The following is a 24,335-nucleotide window of genomic DNA, read 5'->3' on the forward strand; positions in this document are numbered from 1 at the left end:
CTTCTAGATTATTGTTTTAGGATCTGTCTGAGATGGTGTGAATTCAGACACAGCCCTTCTTTATCTTAAGTCCTATCCCTTTAAGACCTTCACAGGCTTAAGCTACTTGCATGGAATGGCCCTTTTTCTCTGATGAGTCAGCCTCCCACTGAGAAGCCTCCTGAAAGAAGTTTTCTCCTGCAGAACAGTAGGTCTCAACACGCATATGCGGGTGCGTGAGGTCTTTCTCCAACTCTGCAAATCAATCTGTATTTTCTCAGTGGATGCCTGAGCCCTGCTCAGGAACGACATTATCAAGGCTGGGATGGATTGGTCTGCCATGGAGGGCGTCATGAAACAATATTACCGATTCTCCCCTGGAGCTCCGGGAGTAACTTGGACTTTCTGCCAAATAGTGACAAAAGGCTTTTGCCTACCAGCTGCCCGGCCTCCTACCCACAAGGTCTAAGGTTGTAGCAAATCGGAATAATTGTATTTGACAGCCTAAGAGACAACAGTGGTTTCTGTGATGCTTATGATCTAGCTTTTCCTAGGGACAGAGCTGTGTCTGTTGGATCGGTAGACTGTTCTGTCAGCTGACATCCACAAAGGCTAGGAGGAACCAGAAGAAAAAAGAATCACACGAAGTGGCCGATACTTGACTTTCTACGCAGCGTTCAGTCTCCAGGGGCTGGAAGGGGAATGATGATGGCCATGTTTACTTTGCCAAAGTTTGTCTTCATATGTTGCCATTTATTTTCCCCACAGTTTATTGCTGTGCTTCATTCCCTACCCATGCCAAGCGCTTCTGACGGATGGCCCTTCCTGGAGCTCCGCACCTCTGACTTTCCCCGTGCCTCCGCTCTCCTGACTTCCGTTCTCCTGTTCTTCTACCTGTCAGCGTAAAAGGGCTCATTTGTACCCCTGCAGTCTACTTTCTCTAGAATTTACATATATGTGCATAAACAACAGAGATTGGGTGACTCCCTCTCGGGGGTAAAGCCTTTTCTGTGCAGATTCTAGGTTGAGGACCTTGACCTATCCGAAATGACCCTTTCACAGGTTCTTGGGTATGTTTCTGTTAAGGGTCTTGCTTTATTCTGATTCATTATTACATTAATACATTATTACTTTGTATTTTCTTTATTTGATACTCGGTTGCAGAATACCTTCTCCATTTAAAGTAGATTGACCACGAGTGACCATGTGGTCAATTTAGATACACCTGAAATATTCTGCCTACCTGGTGAAATTTAAGTGCCTAGAATACGTGAACTACACATATCATGTGTAGGAACTCACAACTCGTACACACACACACATACACACATGTACACACACATTCACACATACACATACATACATACATTCAGGGATACATAGGACCCAACTTTTTAAGTGTTTTTCAGATCTTCTCTTCCTGTGTTCTCTGCCATGTAGACAGTTTACAAAAAGAAAACAGAGGAAGGAGGTTGTATCTCACTTCATCTGATAATTATCCATTCAGTCCTTCACCCCTATTTACTCAGCAAATGCTGAGAACTTGTTTGATACTGGGCACTGTGCCAACATTGGGGACTGTTATGTGCAGAACGCGTGGCCTCTGCCCTTGGATTTTACTTACCTGCAGCTCCCCACGCACATGAAAAGAAGTAATGATGATTCTGTTGGGTGAACCCTAGTCTGGAAGTTTGCCCAAGTGGTAAAGATGCTCTCGGGTATGACGACCATGTCCACATGGGCGTGCTGCCTCCCTTTCTGGAGCACGAGATCCCTTTCTCATCTTGGGAAAACCCAGCTCGTTAATGAGAACGAGTTACCTCTGCTGTCCTCCGACAGACAGAACAGGTGGAAGAAATCATGTTAAGGTTCAGGATTTATGAAGAATGACTTGCTTGCTTTGGTTAACTTTGGTCATTGTGCAGAGATGCAATCGAACGAGAGAGGTTTATCATGATTCTCTCCAGAAGATTTTTTTTAATGTTATTGCTCAAAGTAAGACAAAAATATCAGTGAGTGTTTTTTACTTGTATGTCTGTTGTCTGGTTGATCACAATAAAACTATTAGCGATGGTTAAGGTAGGAATTGTCACAGCTGACATTGGTATTAATAATTAAGAAATACAAGCTAGAGCTTGCAGAAATATATACCTAGAGTTGGATAGAACCAATCTAGTGCCATGTGTTGGTGGAAAAAAGCCCAGAAAGTTACAGAAATTACTCACAAGGAAAGAGAAAACAAGTTAGTGTCTTTTTGTCTTGTTTGTTTGTTGTGTGTGTGTGTGTGTATGTGTGTTTTCTTTTTTTGCATTGAAATAAAGAACTTTTGTCTGACAAGTAGCAATCACTTGACCTCAAATCATTAAGTGGAGGAAATCTAAACAAGAAAAGGTAATGTTTACCTCAGTGTCGGTGAGAGCATCAGGATTTATGACCCAGACATCAAGATTGTAGAAGATTGTGTATAATTACAGCAATGAGCATTTATGTGAGAAGCAGCTATTATGCTGAAGAAAAAAGGGCAGTTGAAAATCTTAAAGCAAAAAGGAGACCAGGGAGAGGTGATCTTACTCATACAATTATTGGTTATGAAAACAGAAGCTATGAAGAGACATATGTCAAACTCTACCAAAAACAAGAGGAGATCGATGTGTACGTGTGGATGCAGGGCACAAACTAGCATTAAACCAACTCACATGACAACTAGAATCAGCCATGAAGTTAGCCAAAGACATGCTTTTTTTTTTTTTTTTTTTTTTTTTAATTTTATCTCAGGACTCTTTTGCACTATGAGGGCCTGATACGCAGCTGGGGAAAATGCAGGGCAATTTGATGACCAGGATTTCGAAATCTACATGTGTCATGACACCGCACTAAGCAGTATTAGAATCTTCCAAGTATCAGATTAACTCAGCGAAACCGTTTTACTCCAGGCATTTGCATTTCAGAGAAGTTTTCCTTTCTGGTTCACCCCAGAACCCATCCCTTCTGGGGGTTTTCATGCTCCATAGAAGTCAGCGGGAGAACTGTGTCTTTGGTCCGTAGCTGACACATGCTATCAAGAGTGACAGTAAAAGGGGCACTTGGGTGGCTCAAGTGGGTTAAAGCCTCTGCTTTCGGCTTGGGTCGTGATCACAGGGTCCTGGGATTGAGCCCCGCTTCTAGCTCTCTGCTCAGCGGGGAGTCTGCTTCCTCCTCTCTCTTTCTCTGTCTGCCTCTCTGCCTGCTTGTGATCTCTGTCTCTGTCAAATAAATAGATAAAAAATTTTTTTTAAATTAAAAAGAGTGACAGTAAAAGAAAACAAATTTGAGGCCATTCACATTTTCTAAGCAGAGACACAGATGCAGCCAACCTGGCGGCTGGCTCATGTGCCCGCTGGTTGACAGAGGAACCCCTCGAGAGTATGAGTTCTGTAGCAAGCGCTAAGGTAAAAGCGCTAAGGAAAATTAGCTCTGTGCTATCTTTCAACTAGAACTGGCATAAATTCTTCTATTTTTATCAGAGACAATAGCATAAATTCTTCCATTTCCATCAGAGCATATCAGCAATGGGTAGTAGAGTATGCTGTCATTCCATGCAGTCCTACTTATGAAAATTCTAAAATAATTTAGTTGTTGATAAATGCTCCTGGTTCTGCAGATGAAGCAGTTTGGGAAAATCTTCACACAGTTGACTCACAGGCCTTTTATTGTGGCTCCCGTTAGGATCCCTCACACGTTGCACCTGCGCGGTGGAGCTCCCGGACTGCCCGGCGTCATCACTTGCTACTATGTATTCGAAACTTCCTTACCTGAGGGAATCTGATTTGAAACATGTCCACATGTGAACATGTCCACGTGTGGACTAAGGTTTCCTTTCACAAAACACACTTTTCTGTAAAAGAAACAGGACTGCCTCTTCGGAACGGGTGAGAGGAGGTGAGGGCCCTGCACTCAGGTATGGAAGGCGTCTCGAGTCAGCCAACTCTCCACCATGCAAGCGCTAATCCGCTCATGGCGCACTTCTGCCCCCGCCCCAGTAGCGTGTGTGCACGCGTGCGCGTGTTTTAACTACTTCATCACTCATACCCAAGGAATGCGAAGCAGGAGGAAAACTCAAAATTGTTTTGGCCCTTATTAGTCACCATGGTAAAACAACAACAACCAAACTTCGAACGCTTCAGTGAAGATGAAGATTCCAGTCTTAAGAGAAATGCGTCTTGGAGCTCTCTGTGGCTTATTTGTGGTGTATTATGTTGTTCCCATGCTTCGTTTGTTACCAATACAAACACCGAACTCGTAACCCTTCTACCAAAAGCTCTCTTCCCTGGAAACTGCGAGATTAAATTCATCATCACTTTCTGTGTTTATTTTGCCCTTCAAGACTCTCTATAACCTTTCTCTTTCTTTCTTAAGAAAATAATAAATTTTTATTACCGAGGGTGACGCTGTGTAAATGTCAGAAGGTTGAATCTTCCCAACTCTTTCTGTAAAGAAAAAAATGAAAAGAGATGAAAGATTCTGAGATTATTTAGACCGGCTATGTTGTTTCCAGGGCAATAAATGTGCTGCCCAGCCTTTAGGGAGTAAAGTGAGGGGGAGGGGAATAGACAAACATATCGTCTAACTCAGAACAAAGTGGCCAGCGTGCATCACCCTTTTTCCTTTGGCTTGTTAAGAATGAGCATTGATGAGAAAACGTATCTTTCCATGCTTTGAGTGAATTAGAACTGGTAAATGAGGAACTTAAGGACTTCTGGAATAGCACAAATTCTAAATTAAGAGGAGAAAATGGACAGCAGGTGGCCATGTCTGGCTTATAGACGTGCCCCCTTGGCTGAGTGGAGTTGCCAGTATTAAGTTAGATTTGCCCCCCAAGTTCTGATGCCTCTGGAATGTGTAAAGAGCCTTCCTTCTGTGCAATCTCCCCTTCTTTCAAGGCTGGGAGCTCACCCCACACCACACACGCCACCCTCCGCACGGCCCCACCGCCTTGGGGAGCCTTTGACTTATCATTAGTCTGGGGCTTCTGTTTGACCACAAGAGAATGGAAGGGAATGCGCTTGTGTCTTGCAATCAGGCTCCAGACTCTACAAGGACCAAGGTGGAGAGACAAAGCACAAACCTATAGAGTAGCCATTTCAAGAAAAATGAGAGATCCATTCTTGGGGGGAGTGAAGACCATTTGTACCTCTGGCCTGTTTCTTTTCTCTCATTGACATTTCTGCCTAACCCCTGCGGGGTTGGCTTTGCACCCCTGTCTCAGTCACGTTTCTCTGCCCCATCTTCTGTCCTGCAGGCAAGCCTCAGGTCATTGCCTACAGGCACAGACAGGGTTGACAGAGCCAGCTGGGGAAGGTGGTGGAAGGCAGCATCTGCCTCTGAAGAGTGCCAGCTCCTTTCCTGTCCCTCTCATTGCTGTTGTCCCATGAATAAGGACAGAGTGGTACCAGGACCAGGGTGTGCTGAGGGTGAGGGGCTGCCAAGTCAGTGACAGGGTATGTGGGAAGACTCAGTCCATTAAGTTTGGTGAATATAAGGGAACAGTAAATGGTTTTAGATTGAGAATCTTAATCTCTAGTAGTGAAATGGTGAGTCTCCACTGAATACGTCAAATAGAGGAAGAAAATTGATGAGATTTTGTTGTTTTTATGGGTTTTTTAGCGGTTTTACCAACATATAATTGGCACACCCTCACAGACTTGTGTACACTGGTGAAACCATTGACACAATCAAGATAGTAAACATCCAGCACCGCCCCCCTCTTCCAGCTTCCCCGTGCCCTCTGTAGTTGTTGTATTTAATCTGTACGTGTGTGCGTGCGCATACACAATTGGAACATCAGACACTTAACTATACAGATAACCTAATGACAGTTCTGTGAATTAATGGGAAAAGAAACTCACAAAATGTAATTTTTAATAGTCAAAATTATAAGTCAATTGAAAAGCAAAGCTCTACGGTAATTAATTAGGTAATTGTTAAAATGTAGAATAGCAAGTGTTCGAACTGGCGGTGTCTGTCATAGGGTTGGCTACGTATTGATCTGATGGGAGGGAAAACTAGTCACAACACTTTTAGTCAAAGCAGTAGTTGGAATGAGTTATCTGGAAATGTCAGTACACGCACTCTTTGCACACACGAGCCACTGAACTGTTTCTCCTCTATCCAGATTTTCAGGAGGAAACAAAAAGCTTGTTCTTCAATGTGTAATTTTCTCCTGCTAAAGAGGCATGAGTATGTGAGTGAAGCCGCACCCCGGGTGAATTCAGCCCCGAGGAGCCCAGCTGCGAATCTCAGGGGAGGTGTGGGAGCCGCTGGCTGCATCAGGGATCAGCTGCCTGCTGACCTCAGCCCTCTCCCCTGGGTTAGCAAGCAGCCAAGGGGAGGTGGGGGGAAGGGGGGGGCCTACTGGTGGGGGTGGAGCTTCCAGGGTCACCAGTGTCTGTCCCTGCCTACTTCAACCACCAGGGGGAGACCTGATTATCCTATGGTTGGACGGTGGTGGTGAAATGGAAACAAAGTTACAGGTAACAATCATCAGGGCTTTAAGTTTATCTTAAATTGTAGAGCTGTCTTCAGGGACCCTGTCGTCAGTTTTCCTCATAAAAGACAGTGTGGGACACAGCAGTAGCTCCGCATTTTAGACACGCACCGACCCCGCTCTGTGCCCCATCCCCCACTTGGCCTCACCTCCATCCCTCACAGAGGGTCCCTGACCCCATAGGCATGTCAATTTGAGTCCCTCCTCTAGTCAAATTGAAGCAATAAAGTAATTCAAGTCCTCGTTTTAAAAAAAAAAAAATATAGGGGCGTCTGGGTGGCTCAGTGGGTTAAGCGTCTGCCTTTGACTCAGGTCATGATCGCAGGTCCTGGGATTCAGTCCCACATCAGGCTCCTTGCTTAGCGGGAGTCTGCTTCTCCCTCTGCTTGTGCTGTGTCTCTCTCAAATAAATAAGATCTTAAAAAAAAAAAAGTGAATGTCATATTATCAAATAATACCTAAGCAAAATGTTGAATTTTCTCCTTCATATGCTCACCCTTTATCTTAGGATGTTAGTTGACTGTACATATTGCCTTTGAAGGGACTTCTTAAAATGTGCCTTTTTACTGCTTGTGAAAATGAGGTGCCCCCCACACTCATGAGTAACCCCCACCCCCCACTTCCAGGGAACTCTGGAAGGGGCCGTGCCCTTCTCCTGCCTTTAGAGAGCCACAGGCCATCTGCAGCCCAGGCAAGCATGGGTGAGTGAGAACATGACCGGGGTAACATCTGCGTGTGCCTTGGTGTGCAGTGCTCCCCAGGAGGTCAGCCTGTCCCTCCCTCCAGGACAGCCGAGCCAGACGCTGCAGGCCCACACATGCCACCCTCCCCGAATCTAAGACACACTCCCTGCTGCCAGCTAGGCTCTGAGATGCCTCCCAGGACACGTTGAGCCGTGCCCGGGGCTGACAAGGAAAAGATCAAATTCTCCAGCCCTGGCAGATCAGCAAATGCCCGTGTTTCCATGTGATGATGAAACAAGTAAACAGGCCACGGTGCCCTCTGGGTTCGCCCGAACCGGTGTAGCTGCTCTTGAACTGGACTCCTTCAGTTGAGACCCTTGGAGTAGCTGCCCATTGGCTACATCAGAGAAAACCCCATGCTGATGGGGAACCCTCCCCAAGTCTCAGCAGGCAGCCTGGGCACCCGCACACCAGTCTCCTACCTCGAGATTGCTGTGCGGGAACACGGTGACTCAGGATGGCAGCCCAGAGCGACAGGTGACAGAGGCATCACTCGGAGCGGCAGCTGTGCCTCCGAGCGAGTGTCCTAGGGTTTCTTTGCCCGCCACCTCTGCCAGGCCCACAGGCAAGCAAGAAAGCAAGTAGAAAGATGAACCGGGCCGGGTCTCTCCAAACGTCCACGACGAGTCTGCTGTTTCTGGTAGGTCACTCTGTCAGCCACACGGCACAGTTGTGTGGACTTGAAGCAGCGTATAGCAAAATGGACTTTTCAGAACAATTTCCAAGTGTGAGAAAGGTGATGAGCCCTTTTAATTAGGACTGCAGTCGCCAGGTAGAGGGGGATAAAAATGCCAGGAGAACTTGTTCCTTACAGGGATAAGACCCGAGCCAGCCCCGGGATATGACCTGTTTGATACGTGAGGTGATTCTGTGCTCAAGAAACCAGCGAACAAATGAGGAAGCCATTGGCCCAAGGACGGGTCCTACTGTCAAGCCAGAAACCCAGGCCTGGAGACAACTACACCTTCATGCCCTTGGGAACTGAACAAAGCCGAGCTGCAGGTTTGTTTGAACTCACTGCCTTGTCCTGCCCTCCATAGGAATTCTGGACCCTAAGAATTTTGACTGGCTCTGAGTATCGTGACGTGGGGGCATTTTTAGAGACAATTTGTACAAAGTTGTACGAAGGCATCATTGTATACCCCAGGGATGTTCCAGAAAGGGAAGAGAGAAAGGACCCCCCCGCAAAAGACAGCCTATTTTCCCCTCCAGACCTTGTCCCTCAGGGCCTTCTTGACTGAGTCAAGCCGCCTCCTCCATCAGACGGATGACAAGGGAAAAAGCGTGTGGAGAAAAATCACATCTCTCCAAGCTGAATGGATAGAGTGGTCACTGCAGAGTATTACCTACAGGAGGACGTTGTACCCAAGTATATGATCGGGTCAACTTCATTAAAGGGCACCAACCTTGAGGCAGAGGGCGGTGTGGAGGACAGAATGGGACCTTGTTCTTCTGGCCTGTGTGAGGAGCCAGGCTCTGGGCACCTATGGGACAGAATACTAGCTCACGTACTCAGCTGTCCTGCAAAATACCTTTAAAGAAAATACACCTTTTCTAAAGGATGCACAGTACACTTCTGTAATGTCTTCTTTTTTAAGAGTTACCCTCAAATAAGCCTCATGAGAAAATCCGTCGAATTTTTTATAGCCACTGCTTACTTTGAGTAATCCCCAGCTCTGTCACCCTCTGGATTCACCTGCCACAGAACAAAATGACTGAAGATTTATTTGTAAAATTCAACACACTGCAGCGTCAGGGACCAGCCATTTCTAGGGCAGGTTGTAAGAAGGTCACACATTGATAAGGACAGCACACGGCGATCAGGACACCTCACCCAGCATGAACAATGAGCTGGTGACCTTTCTCAAGCAACTTTTTCCCCTGGGCCTCACAGTCAGATACAGACCTGGACCAGAGCATAGCGCTTTTCCCCATTCTCTGCAGACTGTGGGCTTTGTTTTTGAAGTCCGAGCCGAGAGAAGGTCCACGCATGCTCAGCCTCCTAGGGAGCACTTCGGGACAGACAATCTTCACTGTAAATCTGTGCTGCTTGCACTGTATGGGGGCCTAAAAACCAGTGTCTGCTGGAGAGAGAGAGAGAGAGCGCAGCAAACAGCCCAAGTCACTGCTTTTGAATAATCCTTCTGCCTCTGCCCAATACTCAGGGCCGCAAAAGCAATGAAGTGTCTGTGTGTGTGTGTGTTGAATTTAAAGATCCCTTAGTGTGCACAAAACAACTCATTTAAGAAATCTGTTTGTGGTGGACCTGAGAATCTTGGGGTAAGAAGTCATGGGAACATGTGGTTTTTTCAATTACGAAAATCTGGTCATACGAAGAAGAGCACATAACTGAAACATGTAGAGGAATTAATGGCAAATGAATTTATATCTACCTAGGGACCATGGTTTTTTTTCTGTTGCTAGAAAGAGTTCACTGAGATTCCAGGGAATGGGAAAATCGGGACTTGGGTTTGGATTTAGAAAAGCCAGTGACAATGCCTTCAATCCACAAGTGAGTTCCCCGCAGATGGGAACCTTGGCTCCGACCTTCCCCTAGTAGATCTGACCTGTGAAGACGTGGGACTGCTAGCCCGAGCGGGTGTGGCTGCCCTCAGTGGCTTCGGGGACAGTGCTCAGGGGGCAATTGGGGGTAGCGCAGAGCTCAGAGTGCTCTGCTATGCCTGAGGCGAGACAGGCTGTCGGCAGCATCTCGTGGAGCTGAGGCAGGTGTCCATCAGGAGGGTGATGCCCATGGAGCATCTGTGCGATGCGCGTTGGGACAAGGCATCTGCATTGCATCCAGCAAGGACACGGAGGGCCCAGGGTGCTCTCTCTAGGGAGTGAGCCGGGGGGTCTTGAGATGGAAAGTGCACATAAAGGACCAAGAGCACCAGAGCGAAGCAAACCCATCTGAACCTCCAGAGGGGACATGGAGGACAGGCCCCAGGGGGATCTCCCCAGAACTGGAGGACATGGCAGGTAAATGACAGCCCTCTCAGGCTGTCTGCGGGGATAGATCTGATGCCAACCGCAGAGCCAAAGCCTGGGGAGCGGACAGTCGGGAGAGGTACAGAGGTGCTCCCACTTCTTCAGCAGCGCCCCCTGCCTCTCTGGAACTTTCTCACACGTCAACGTTAAGGATATTCCCTCATGTGCCAGCTGCCAAGTGGGGTGATGGGCTGAGCACTACTGAGCACACGACACAGGGTGTGGCCTAGCCTGGAGGGTGGGCCTGGGGGCACCGTGCAGGCACAGCCTGGGGCAGGAACTGCCCCAAAGGGGAGGCGAGGCTGAACCCCTGAAGAAGGACAGAGACACCGCAGGGCTCTTTGACATGGGTTCTTTGCTGCTGACCTTCTCAGGTCTGCACGAACTGGTGTCTGCAAAGGTTCATGGTGAGCAGTGTTCGCCACCTAGGTTTGCCACCCGAACCCCTCCACCTGTCACCCGGCTGGGCTAGCATTCTGCCTTCTACTACAGAACTGAGATGCCAGGGTGAGCTGTCCGCATGGTCAGGAGGCTCAGAGTAGAGTGGTTCTCATTGGAGGCCCGGCCAGCCGTCCCTCTGCCTGACGCTAGTACACCTGTGACAGCTGGCTGGCCCGGTGGCAGGGACCTCCTCCTGCGTTGGCCTCCCATGCTCCTGGGCCTGGAGCTTGAAGGCACGCCCTACTTTAGGGAAGTTCTTCAGAGTCTGCAGACGCCGGTCTCTGAAACTCTATCTGGTCAAGGTGGTTCTTGGATTCGCCAGTTTGGGGAGACACTGTGATTGCATCCACCTATAAACTGTTGGCTCAGAAGTACCGCAGACTTGTCACAATGGCTATTATGGAGCCTTTGGTGGGCTCCAGGTGCTGCCCTCACTTCCTGCCTATGCCTTGGCATCCACGCGATCTTGCAGGAGGGATTGGGATTCTTCTCATCTGCAGATGAGAGAGTCAGAGAGGGACTGATTTGCTCGAGGCCATCTCTGCATCTATACCCTGTTTGCCTGAACAGATTCATAAGGTGTGGGAGGGAAAGAGTGCATTCAATCAGTTGAGTATAAATTAAGTACTTAAACATGAATTGGGTGATAGGTCTGCTTTTCTCCAGATACTTACATTTTCTTACACATGGGCACCTGGATGGGTCAGTCGGTTAAGCGGCTGGCTCTTGATTCTGCTCAGGTCATGATCTCTGGGTCATGAGATCAAGCCCTGCTTAGGGCTCTGTGCTCAATGTGGGGTCCGCTTGGGACTCTCAGCCTCCCTCCTTTGCCCCTCCCCCCACCCACACTCTCTAGATCCATAAATATCTACAATCTTTTTTAAAATGAAATTTTTAATGTATTTGTTATAAAAACATCTTTAAAAATAAAGACAAGAAGGAAAAGCAGCAAATGTAAAGTCATTGTGAGATGAGTGGTTATTTTTTTTTTCCAATTGAGTTTCCCTCTCTATATCACAGGGAAAAAAAAAAAAAGCTTTATTTTAAAGTTCAAAAGGATCCCAATAGAAAACGTCCACTAAGGTGCAGTGCTAGGGGAATGTCTCTAAGTGGGATGGAAGCTCGAGGACAAGGTGGGTCCCTCACATCCCAGGGGGCCGGCACCCATCTTGGAATCCCAGCGCTAGGTCCTAACGACGGAGGCTGGAGCCTTGGCATCTCCAGGGAGGTTATTTTGGGTATCAGTGGGTTTTGCTGACATGAGTGCTTTCTGGCCAGTAAAGCCAAGTTATTTGGAGCCACTGTAACAGTGAGTAAGACAGGTGGTTTATGTGTGAGATGCTTAATTTACCGGCTTTGCAGTCTGTTGGCTTTAGACAAGGCTGAAAACAATTGTATGTAAGTTTCCTGAAATGACAGGGGCTGATGCCGACCGTCGTTTTAAGGAGTAAGTACTCACTTCTGATGACCTGTTAGCATTTTATGATTTCTAAAAATTATCGGAGGGAACTTACCTTGAAACAAGCACCTACCTGTGAGTGCATCTTCTCGATATTAGAAATTTGTTTTCCACGTTAGTCCAGACCCAGGTGGAATAAGCCATGTTTACAGCCTGCCCTAGTCAGTCGGTCCCAAACATCAGGCGATTTCTACAAATGATCAGGAAGGCAGAAATCATCAAATCGGCCAGCTAAGCGATGGGATGGATGTTGCCGGGAAAGGTAATGATGCAGAAATGTGAGACCATGGTCTTTGGAGACTCCTGTTTTCACTCTGTTGTTGCTGAGGCTTCTTTCCCACATTCTGGTCCAGGATGTGTCTCACTAGGCCTGTGACAGCCTTTTCGACCCACGTGACTTTGGAGTCCTGTTTCTCCACCTGTTCTGTACCTCTTGCTCCAGATCAGGACTCCAGGAGCACCAGCTCCGTGCACCTGTCCTCCCCCCCCACCAGTTCCTCACCCCTCCCCGATGTGATTTCTTTTCTTCTTGTTGTGAGTCTATTTTACAACCACGTGGGGTATGTGTTGTGTCTGTAAGTCACTTCCTCATCGTCTTTCCGAAGTTCTCCTGATATAATTTCCAAAAGTAATTCTTTCCGCCCTGCTGTTTTGAGGAAGGGTCATCACACAGAAGGTTCTGTGGAGCAAAACACCCCTGTATCTTGGGAGTGGAGACTGAACAGGAATTTTTTAACGAGTCTGTTCATTACTTCCAGCACCCTTTTGGGGGAAGTAACCGTCTTTGAAACACAGCTATGAAGGAGTGTTAAGAGGAGGGAATGGAAGCTACCAAGCTTAAATGTAGACCGTTCCCAGGTGCGGGAAGAAGGAGAGAAGCTGGCCAGGTGGCCCGTGACAGGCTGGCGGAAGTGTAGACCTGGGCCAGCAGCCCCAGCATCACTGGGCACATGTGAACAGTGGATGTCCCAGGCTCCTACCTGAGACCCTCTGAATCTTTGAGCAAGGGATTGCTGACTATCTATTCTAATAAGCCCTCCGAGGGATTCTGCTGCAGGCCAAAAGAACCATTGTTCCCAGGGGACTCGGATGCTTGCAGCTAAGTCCAGTGAAGCCGAGTGCCTACTGATGGTAATCACAGCTTTGATTACCTTCATGTCTGTGTCTTGCCATGCCTCAGCCTTGACTCTGTGCCCTGCTGTCTCCTCCACCCATGTCGTTTCCTGGAGTCCGCACTACCACCGTAGACAGAAGAATCACTCTTGCATTCCTGCAGGGGCGTGCCTCCAAGCTAGGGAAACACGGTATGATGGCGGCATGGGTATCGCAAGGCCGGGGGAGGCCTGGGAGCCCAAGCAACTGGAGAGCTCCAAGGTCATGGAGGAGGGAGAGCTTGACCTCCCCCAGAGGAGGAAGATCTTCAAGAGGAAAGAGAAGTCGTTTTCTAAGCGGGAGCGAATGCGTCGGGGAATGCGTGTGACGGCCGACTCTGAGATCATATTCAGTTCTCCTGGTGGAAACTTCCCACATCCTGCTTTGCAAGGGGGCCCTCTCGTGCTTCTCCATCTGCCTGCGCCACTCTCTAGCCAAGCCTCTGAGTTTCCTGCCCTGAAGGGAGGAAGGGTTTTGAGCCTGGGTAACTGGCAATGGCCGCTGAGACAAGAGGGACTGGGGGTGGGGAGCACATTTGAAGTTAAAATAAGTTGAGGTTCCTTATGTTGCCAGCAATGTCGTGGGTGAAATGACCCGAAAACCCCTTCTGCTACGGAGCATCTCCAGGTGCTGGAACTCACATAATGAACCTCCTTTTAAATTCATAGCTGAGCTTGCAAGAGAGTAAATGAAATTGTATTGGCCCGAAAATAAGGGTGAAGTCACAGCATAGGAAAGCAAAGAGACCCTCAAGGGACCTCCTCCTTCCTTGAAACAGAGGAGTGGAAAGAAGCAACCACCAGCACAGGGAGATGCCAAGAGAAAAATTCAGTAAGTCACTGTAGGCAGGTCAGTCCAGGGTGAGGGAAAAAATATTACAGTAACCTCAAGTCAACAAAAAAACACCTTAGTCCTTCTCTCTCTCTCTCTCTTTTTAATGTATGTATTTAATTTTTAATTGTATGTATTTATTTATAAATGAGTGAGGAGGGGAGGAGCAGAGGGAGAGGGATAAGCAGACTCTTCGCTGAGCACAGAGCCCAATGCAGGGCTTGATCTCAGGACCCTGAGATCATGACCTGAGCGAAAACCAAGAGTCAGACACCCAACTGACTGAGCCACCCAGGTGCCCCAAACCTTAGCCTCTTGATGAATCCATCCAGCCACCAAAGCAAGGCGGGCAGAAGTTCCTCAGGTTCCCAGGCCTGAAAACCGAAAGGAAAAAGGAAAAAAAGATATTCTTACACCCATCAGCTGGAAGTGTTAATGTTTAGTAGATGTTACAGCTGGTAGAACTTCAGAAACCATGAGTAAGGAAATGGAAGGACAGACCGACAGAGAAGGAACTTTATAATCTAACATACATTACAGAAAGAATGAAAAAAGGCAAAGGGTTTTCTTTTGTCTGTTTAGTTTTTCTTAAAAACACTTACCGAGATGCTTTATTGCAGTGACAATTTTGTCTGTACTCCGTGATCTCCCCATCTTGGTACAAACAAAAGATGGGGGCCTGGGGGCCGGAAGATGGGGAGAACCCTTGGTCAAATGACACGTCCGTTTAATCAAAACAGGGAAAAGGGAAGATCTAAATTTTAGGACAAATTAAAATGATTCCTTTTATGAAATCCTGAGTATATGATGGATGCTAACAACAGCTCTGTGTAAGACTCCAGAAACATTCCTCATTCGGTCACTTTGATGCCAGTCTTAGGTCAGTAGCAGTGGCTGAACAGAATGTTCTAGAAAGCTAAACATTTTGTTCTCTAGAGTTCTGGTGATAAGGGATAGATCATGGAAGAAACTAGCGGAAGAAACGGACTGTATTTTTCTTAGATTGCCTATCTGAAATGCAAATGACTCACCTTTGCTTTACGCCAGACCTGACTCATAGTCAATTCAAAATCGAGCCCTGTGGCAACTTGGAAAGTCCCAGAACATCAAATTTTCTGAGGTGTTGATTAAATACAATTCATGTGTTTTAACATTCTAGACGAACTGGAGACAGGGTTTTCTGTTTTGATGATGAAAACTAAAGCATCGGCTTTGTTCTTGCCAGCATGAAGTATATGCTTCCTTCAGAAATGAAGCCCCAGAAATATATAAAAGGACTGAGCTATTTTCTCAAACATAGTTTAGAATATACTGAAATCCTTGGACAACTGGCATCAAGATTTGTTCCACAGAATAGGGAAGAAAATCTTTTCATTTAGAAAAGTTTACATATAGGAATTCTCCTTAAAATCCATTTCTTGGTGAAAGAAACTTAATTTTGTTCTTGCATAACAGGTGATTTTGTGTGATTTTGAATGGACTTGCCCCTTTAATGGGTCTGGCAGAGTATGTTTTTGCAATATGTATCCTCAGGGATAGATGAAATAATTTGTTGGCTGGCGCTTCTTTTATAATTTGCAAAATATGAATAATGATACCCACATTGCAGAGGGCATTGGATTAAATTAGAGATACGTAAATGTCCATCTGGACAGTGCAGAGTGTCAACATCCAGCTACCATCGTAGGACTTTAAAATGTCGAGGTTGGACCATATTATCTGATAGTAAGTTGCCAATGGTCTAATATTTTAGGCAACCTTTAAAGCCAGACATTAGGATAAAGCATATTCCTGCATCCCTATTGCTAAAGCAGGCATAGGACAACAGAATGAAACTTCAGTTTCAAGATGGCTGAACATAGCTGAAGGACAGTCAGCCATTATGAACCATTATGGCTGCCGAGAGAAACTGCACACCCCATCCCATTGGAGTCCTCTCCAGAAAGTGACTTCCCTCATTGCACCATGGAACTCTGCCCATGCCCAATTGCCATAGGGATTTCTATTGTATCCCAAGGAAACAGCGATGTTCATATGTGTGAAATAATTCCACTCCCTACTGTTATTGACACCCTCATTTAAACACATGAAAGCAGTCAAAAGGGGCACCAGATGTCTCAGTCGGTTAAGTGTCTGACTCTTGGTTTTAGCTCAGGTCATGATCTCGTGGTCATGAGATCAAGCTTCATGTCAGGCTCTACACTCAATGTGGAGTCTGCTTGAGATTCTTTCCTTTTCTCTCTCCCTTCCCCCACTGGAATGCAACCTCTCTCTTTTTGTGTCTCTCTAAAATAAATAAGAAAGTAAATCTTATAAAAAAAATAAGCAGTCAAGAATCACTAAACGTTTTTTTTTTTTTCTTATTGCATGGAAGAGGGGCAACAAACTGATCAGAAGAACCGACCCCAAAAGAAGTAGAGTTAATTTAGGAAACAGAATAGAACTTTAAATATTTTTTGTCATTGCTTCAGAGAGTTTAATAGATTATCACATACATAAAACAAGAGTAGGCGAATAAATAAATGAATAAGAAAACATCCAAAAGTTCTTGGACATTAAATACAGACACACTTTGCTGAAATTTTGATATTCACAGATTAAGAGGAAATTCTTACCAGCTTCAAGAGAGAAGGTTATAGATAATTCAAAAGAACCCTGGTAGCATATGGATTCTCATCTGTGAGGCAGGGTGCCAGAAAAGAAGGGATTGAGAATACAGTCTTGAAGGAAGATTGTAAACTGAATCTTGCTTGGATTTAGCCATACTGATGGTCAAGGATGAGGGTTAAATGAAGACAATCTTCAGACACAAGAGGGCTTAGAGAATGAACTGGATCCAAATTAAACTGTCTTGAAAATACAACTACTAAAATATGTAACTCAAATAATGGAAAATAAATCTAGAAAACGGAACCACATGATATGCAACTGTCTCATTTTGTAAAATTTCCCATAATGGAAACCCCATAATGCAAAACAGACATATATTTCTAATTGCATTTTCTATTTATATACTGATAATGATGTTATAATTAATTTGTATATTATATATTTAAATTACATATTTATATATGTTATATATCTAGTTACCCCATTAATAAATACACTAATTTATCTAATATTTATATTAAATATATTTGACATTATAGTGTTTATATTTAGCAAATATTTAGGTGTATTTATGAAAATATCAGGGCAATTTACACACTGATTAGACCCAACTCTTTATTTCCAAGAGACAGAAACATGTCTTGAACTAGTTAAGAAAAATGGGTTTTTGTGGGAGTTATTTGGCTCACATAACTGAGGATACCAAGAGATGAATCCTCATTATGGTCATGGCTGAGTCCCAGTACCCAATTACTGTCATAGGACTGTGTTTTTCCCCCATCTGTGGACAAGCTCTCTCCATGTGCTAGTCCAAGTGACTACCATTTATCCAAACTCCCCCATTCCATTGACTCCAGCCCAATGAGAACATCTTCCCCAGGAGCTCTGGTGGGAAGGTCCCGAGATGGGTCTTGATCTGTCCAGCATAGGACACATGTCCTTCTTTGGCTCTACTGTTGTGTGCACAGTTTAAATTGGCCAGATTTTGGTCCACCTCATGCCCACTCTCCCTGGCAGTTGTTAGATATTGGTTGTTAGATATTCCCAGATACTGAGAAATAGGTTATCCACCGGAGGGAGGATTTCATTTAGCACCAACAGAGAGGGGGATAGTGCTGGACAGACAAAAGCAACATCTGTTCCCTATATATGTCCTTACAGGATAGTAATTGTAACTCAGCCCTGCCTTACAGTGGTGGAAATTGAAACTTTTTCTCCCCGTTTCTCCGAGGAGCATCAGGATTCTAGGATCAGGATTAAACTCTAAAGAAATATGGGTTGACTGATACCAAGAATACATGACTTGACTCTTAAGAGAATCTGGGCTATTTTAGATCCATGGGTATTTTGAAAGTCTTCATTATCCTATCTTCTTGAAGAAGCACGCGCACACGTGTGTGTGTTTGTGTCTATAATAATGCTTTCCAGTGAACTGGCTACATGTTTTTCTGCACTATGCAGTATCTTTGAGAGGCCCCGGTCTGTGGGGCTTTTGGACCAGAACACTGATGTTAAATGTTAAATAGTGCCCATCCAACTAGAGAAGCTGTCATTTTGAAGAGGAATGAATACCTGAACTTTTGAGCAAATTACCAAATGAATTAACTAGAGAAAAAGAAGGCAGGCAGGATTAGGGCCCCCAGTCAAGGCAGAATCCATGTAATACTGGTGACAGAGGGTCTCCTCTGCACCCATCCTCTTCAGCCCCTTCCCCCTGAGCATTTGCACACACCTACCTCCACATGGACAGGATGCTATGTAGCCCAGGAGACGACACAGAGCCCAACGAATTTCAACAGAACCTGACATTTCCCATTTGACCTCAAGTTTCCTTGCCACTACACATTCTTTGATCCTTCTGCACACCACCTGCCCACCCCATGTTTGTTTCAAGATTTCGTTCAGTGGTCACTTTCACGCCCGCTCTTGTTAGAAAGAGCAGCCCCACTTCTGTCTTCCTGGGGCACTCTCTATGTGCTCCCTACCCCAGCTCTTAACCTGACTTGTATTGTGTGTGTTGGTGGTTTTTAAAATATACCTTCACTTGAGAGAGAGAGAGAGAGAGAGAGAGAGCACACAAACAGGGGAGTGGACGACAGAGGGAGAAGCAGACTCCCCACCTAGCAGGGAGCCCAGTGTGGGACTCGATCCCAGGACCTTGAGATCATGACCTAAAAAGGCAGACACCTAACTGACTGATCCACCCAGGTGCCCCTTCGTGGGTGGTTTTAAGCTGGGGGAGGCATTTCCCTTGGAGAACACTGAGACTTTTCAAGGGAATCCATTCCCAGAGGTTATGCCTCCATTTTTGTATTTGTTCTTAAGTGGGGTGCCTGGGAGCTCACCTCAGTGTCAGCACCCCTGCCCCCCTCCACTTGTAGGAACACCCTTCCTTCTCCTCCCTCACAAAACACAGGTGTAACACTCAGCCATCGGGAATCCCACTTGGGTGCAGTTCTCTGAGATGGGCAGACCCATTCTTGGTGCCTGATGGAAGGACCAGTGGAATTCTTGCTAGTGGAGTGAGCACGTAAGAAGTCAAAGGACCTGTCAGCAGATTCTTTTGAGCATCAGGTGATTCCCAAGTCTTCTTTCCAGCTGAACTGACAAAGAATCTAATTGAGTCATTGACTTACAGCTCATTAAACATAAATTTTATGAAAGATCAATTAAGTGATATATACCAGAGGAAGAGTTTAAAGGCTTAATTGACCTGTACTTATTCATGTGAACAAGGCTTCCTGGTGCTTAATGCCAGTAAGAATGAAAAATATGAGCCTCCATTTATGGCAAACCCCGCCCTATGCTAGCAATAAATAATCCAGTCATTTTAAAGGAATTAATTGAAAAAAGCCTCATCTAGCTCACTGTGAGAGACCCTTTCAATGAAATGCTACCTTTTTGTTGAAACAAGTGTCAAAATTTCTAAAATATTTATGCCATTTGCACTGAATGCTTTCTGTTACTTATCACAGGGATAACCACTCCATGTCAAGTAAAGAATTTAACACTGCCATGTTATGGTGAGAGGAAATAAAAATAAAAAATTAATTTATATACATATTTTATAACAAGGAAATGTGATTAAGATAGAAAGCTCTCAAGGGTAAAGTAGTTCAACGGATGAGATGGTACGCAGTCGTGGAACAGAAATCAGTTCCAGAAAAATGAGATACTCCGAAACAGTGCCTGTTAAAAGAATTCGCTCACTCCCTGTTACATGGGGGCTTGTAGGTATCCAAATACTGTCTCTTTCAGATTCCTTTGATTGCATTTAAAAATGGAAATATTTGGGGGGCACCTGGGTATCTCAGTCAGTTCTAAGTGTCTGAGTCTTGATTTTGGCTCAGGTCATTTTCTCAGGGTCAGAAGCTCAAGCCCTTCATCATGCCCCACAGTGAGCATGGAGACAGATGGAGGTGCTCTCTCCTCCCTCTGCTCCTCCCTCCACCCCTCTCATGCTCTCTCTCACTCTCTTAAAAAGAAAAAGAAAGGAAGGAAGGAAGGAAGGAAGGAAGGAAGGAAGGAAGGAAGGAAGGAACATTTTTTAAAGTATTAATATTTACAGTGCAGTAGAAATTACATCTGTTGCAACCTATTGAACTCATAATGGAAATTTTCCTGTGTCTATTAAAAATGTTAGGAGTTGGTTCTTACTAGGGGATGTAGATGACAAAAATTGCTAACATGCACCTACCCGTTCGCACCACTGGTTCCTGGGTACTTTGCCAGGAGTTCCCTTATTTTTGCCTCTATTCCAATCTAGAACATAGGGTTCTAATTCACAGTAGATGGAGATAAAGGAGGAGCATTGCTTCCTGGCTGTGAGTGGCGTGCTGAGATGGCGAAGAAGCCTGTGAGACATTGTCTCTGGCTCCCATCCATGTGGTGGACGTGACCCTGGGAAGCCTCCCTTGGTAGTGACCAGCAAGTGAACAATACCTCAGGACACGTGATCTTTCCTTTGCATTTAATAAAATCACTCAAAACTGAATCTGTTACAGAAGTCCTCGGAAGATCCTTAGATGTAGTGTTTGATATTTTCTTTGGGGACTTTGTAAAAGAAAAACTCAATGAAATTCATATTGAACGGAACACAATGATGTTCACCTTGAGGAATTGGGAGCCTTAAATGAGCATTTTCTTCCTTACGTCTTAGCTAGAGAAATTTCTTGAAGCTCTCGTGTAGATCGAATGGTATTTGAACCATGCCATCATAAAGTAAAGGTGGAGGACAATGAAAGGATTAGTATTTCTTATTCAGGTTTTACAGCTGTTCATTTGGAAGAGAATTTAATCACGAATTTTTATAAGGCTTCTGCTAATGACAAATTAAGTGTGTTTTTCACATTTGCAAAAATCTTGCCATGATAACTTTTTAGCTCCAAAATGTTGTTCACACCTTAAGAGAAGAGCAAACTTGCCAGCGAATTAATTAACTCAGAAATCATGAGCTACACTTTTAGGGCCAACAGAAGACAGCAGAAAGGATATCAATGTTGTCATATTCCTTTTACAATTCCTAGTTAGTCACCAGTCAATTATCCGAAGAATGTTTGTGTCTCACATTTTGATTTAGGATTTCAGAGAATGGTAGCATTCTGTTTCTGGAAGGGACTTTAGAGCTCATCAGAATCCGCTTATTTTATAGAAAGGGGAAAAGCTATTCCAAGTTCAGAGCAGAACTTGGACCTCAATGTGGGATTCAGGCTCTTAATCCAGCCTTCATCCATCTGCCCCTGGATGTCAGGCTGGGGTCCCTGGACCACTGGCTTCCTAGAATCAGGGACTAAGAGAGGGAGGTGAGGTGTGCACAGAAGGATCTAGAAGGCCCCAATCTCATGACAGCCAAAGCACCTCCAAGCTTTAATATTTGGGGCTTCTGTTTATCGATAAAGCAAAAAGTCTCCCGACTTTTTCAGAAATTGTCAAAACATGTTACAGCTCACAGGGCTAATAGTAGAAACCAGCCCAGCAGAGGAAAGATGTGAAGTCAGGGCAGGGAGAGTAAGGTTGGGTGGGAGGGGGTATCTGATTCCAGGCAAAGATTCTCAGACTGACAAAACTGACTGCAGACAGACATGAAAATCACAACGAGCCAGGTTGGACCCTCCTGGGAATGGTCCTTTCTATCTTCGATGGCTCCCCAAGAAGTGTGGCAGGAAGTCACTCACAGGAGTCTGAGCCCTTGCAACTGCTGCTCTCTCCTTGGCCTGTGCCCTGGGCTGAGTGCCCGCATCACTGCCATCGCTCTCTCCTCCCATCCTTGCCGACACGTCCCCACCACCTGCTGCATGTGGCATTGCTCCCGTTCCTTGTCCCTCGGCACTTATGCATCCGTCCTTCCAATGCCTGTGTGACCACCCTCCTGAGAGCACGAATGCTCTTACGCTCCTGCCCAGCTCCAGCTCCCTGGGCCCCCATGCATGGTGCATGGGTGGGGGGTGGGGGAGAGGTGTTCACTGAACACCTGCCTAGCAGGTTTAATGATGCAGCTACCCAGGCCCTGGAAGGGGATCCATGAGAAGTGGAGGGTTCACCTGGGCAAGAGGGGAGCTCCGGTCACTGCCGTCTTTACTGTGTATCGTGAAAATAGGTTCACACGTACACGCTCCAGATGCCTTCTCACACCTTGTCGGTTTAGGTTTGCAGTTGGCTTAATTTAGAGCAGTGACTTTCAACTTTTTTTTTTCCCCCTCAAAACTTCTGAAGGATATAAAGCAAGCCCTGACCAGCATTCTGGAGAGAAAGGGGACCTTATGGGCTTGGAGTTCCCCGTCCACCAGGGATGCATTCTGAGTTTCCAGAGCTTGTGTGGGTTAGGAGAATGCCCCAGCTGCAGGTGGGACCCCTTGAGAGGTCAGCTTCGGGGAGCAGACCCCTTGGGGTTACTTCCCACTTGGGAAGTGACTGCTGGTGGGAAGAAGGGGGCCCGGGCTGCGCAGAACACCTATATGGTGCCTGCTGTGCGTTGACCCCTCCCTCTGACCAGCCAGTCGTATTCAACCTGTGCAAATGCACCTAGAGTTGGTATTAGCATATGGCACCGTCGATCTCCACCGTCGATCTCTGTGTATGTGTCTGTCCCCTCATCAACCATGTGTCCCCAGATTGCCTAGACTCTAGGACTGGAAATCTGTGTCCTGAGTCCGATCACAGAGCCCTTCCCATCTTGGCGCACACACCCCCACAGCACTCCCCACACACACACCAGCTGTGGAGACACACCAGGACCATTGCACTGTGATGGGCATCACGCCGAGCCCTCCCCACAGTCCTGTGGTGGCCCATGAGCCTCCTCCCAGACAAAACTGAGACAGATGGGTCCATCCAGACCCCTGCCCTAGCCACCATTCAGCTGCTTGGCTGGGATTCGAATGCAGGTCTCTGTGACCTGAAATCTTTATGCTCTTCCTCGGTGTCCTACACCATGTAGAAGAAAAAGTGTGAACTTAATTGACCTACTTGTTGTGCGACAGTGACAAAAGGGAAGGCAGGGAAACAGGGATCTGGCTTGGCCATCTGGGCCACCGTTGATGGCTGTGTGGTGGCGCCCCTCTGAGCAGGGGTCCCCGGAATGCCATCACGTGGTGGAGTCACCCGCTGTGTGGGCAGCACAGCTGGCCGCCTTCAAGGTGCGACAGCTCATCAGCGAACAGGGACAGGGAGGGTCTGGCTGTCCTGGTTCCGGGGCAGTGTTTCCTTTCTATTTACCCTCTAATTAAGAGCCGGGCAACAAAAGCCAGGAAGAACGCCTAGGGAAGGCAGGCATTGTCAAAAGCATTCACTGCATTCGGACACATTGCCTTGTGCATTTCTGCCTCTCTAAACAATTCCTCCTTTGTGTTCTGGTCTATACTTTTGAGCTCTGTTGTGAAATGTCTATTTTTTTTTTAATTTTTGTTCTTTTGTTTATTTTATTTTTGGGGATCTCAAATAAGCCAACCCCTGATGGAATGTTCTCCTTGGCTCTGTTTGGGACTTGTTAATTCTGCGTTGCCAGTGTGCTATCCCGTGAAAACCATGGCGAGGTTAAGGACAGGGACGCTGGCTCCTGGTTTCGGTGCCTGATATGTGCAGTGAGCCCTGGGAACGCCTATGGCCTGTATTCACAATAGGCACCCAGCAGCTCTCTATCAGAGAACGGTTTTGAAACAAAATACAAAAAAAAAAAAAAAAAAAAAAATTTACAAATACTAAATAAATAAAATACACGATACTCCCAACGCAACATAGTCCTTTACTTCCTGGCCCACCAGGGCTGAGATACTGAAGTTTAAAATCTGTTTCTACATGAAATTAAAAGGAAACATCCCTGCTAGGCTAGGCAGCCGGTCCAAAATTGGGTGCTTCTGTCATCCTCTGGGCTTGGAGCGAGCAGTGACTTCAGAGAACCCGGGAGCGCACTCTGCTTGCAAGCTTAATGCATCTGTGTCTGAAGAGCTTGCTGGGTATGGTTGCCAAATGGGTACAGTGTTCCCCCATCATTAATATTTAAGTTCCATGGAACTCTGATCCTTGCAAATCTCTGGGTCTTATTTTTTCTGCTGTGGTAAAGCTCACTTAATGCTCAAGGGGCCAGAGGACCTCACCCAACATACTTGTTCTG

The 24,335-nt window shown here is 46.1% G+C and overlaps 1 protein-coding gene across 4 annotated transcripts in view; it reads left to right on the forward strand.

The window, feature by feature from the left end:
• COBL (cordon-bleu WH2 repeat protein) overlaps window positions 1-24,335 on the forward strand; it is a 268,734-nt gene that overhangs the window by 213,740 nt on the left and 30,659 nt on the right. The window lies entirely within an intron of this gene.

This window comes from Mustela putorius, unplaced genomic scaffold (genome assembly GCF_011764305.1).
Source record: "Mustela putorius furo isolate JIRA1106 unplaced genomic scaffold, ASM1176430v1.1 tig00003845_pilon_pilon_pilon, whole genome shotgun sequence".
NCBI classification, from domain to species: Eukaryota; Metazoa; Chordata; class Mammalia; order Carnivora; family Mustelidae; genus Mustela; species Mustela putorius.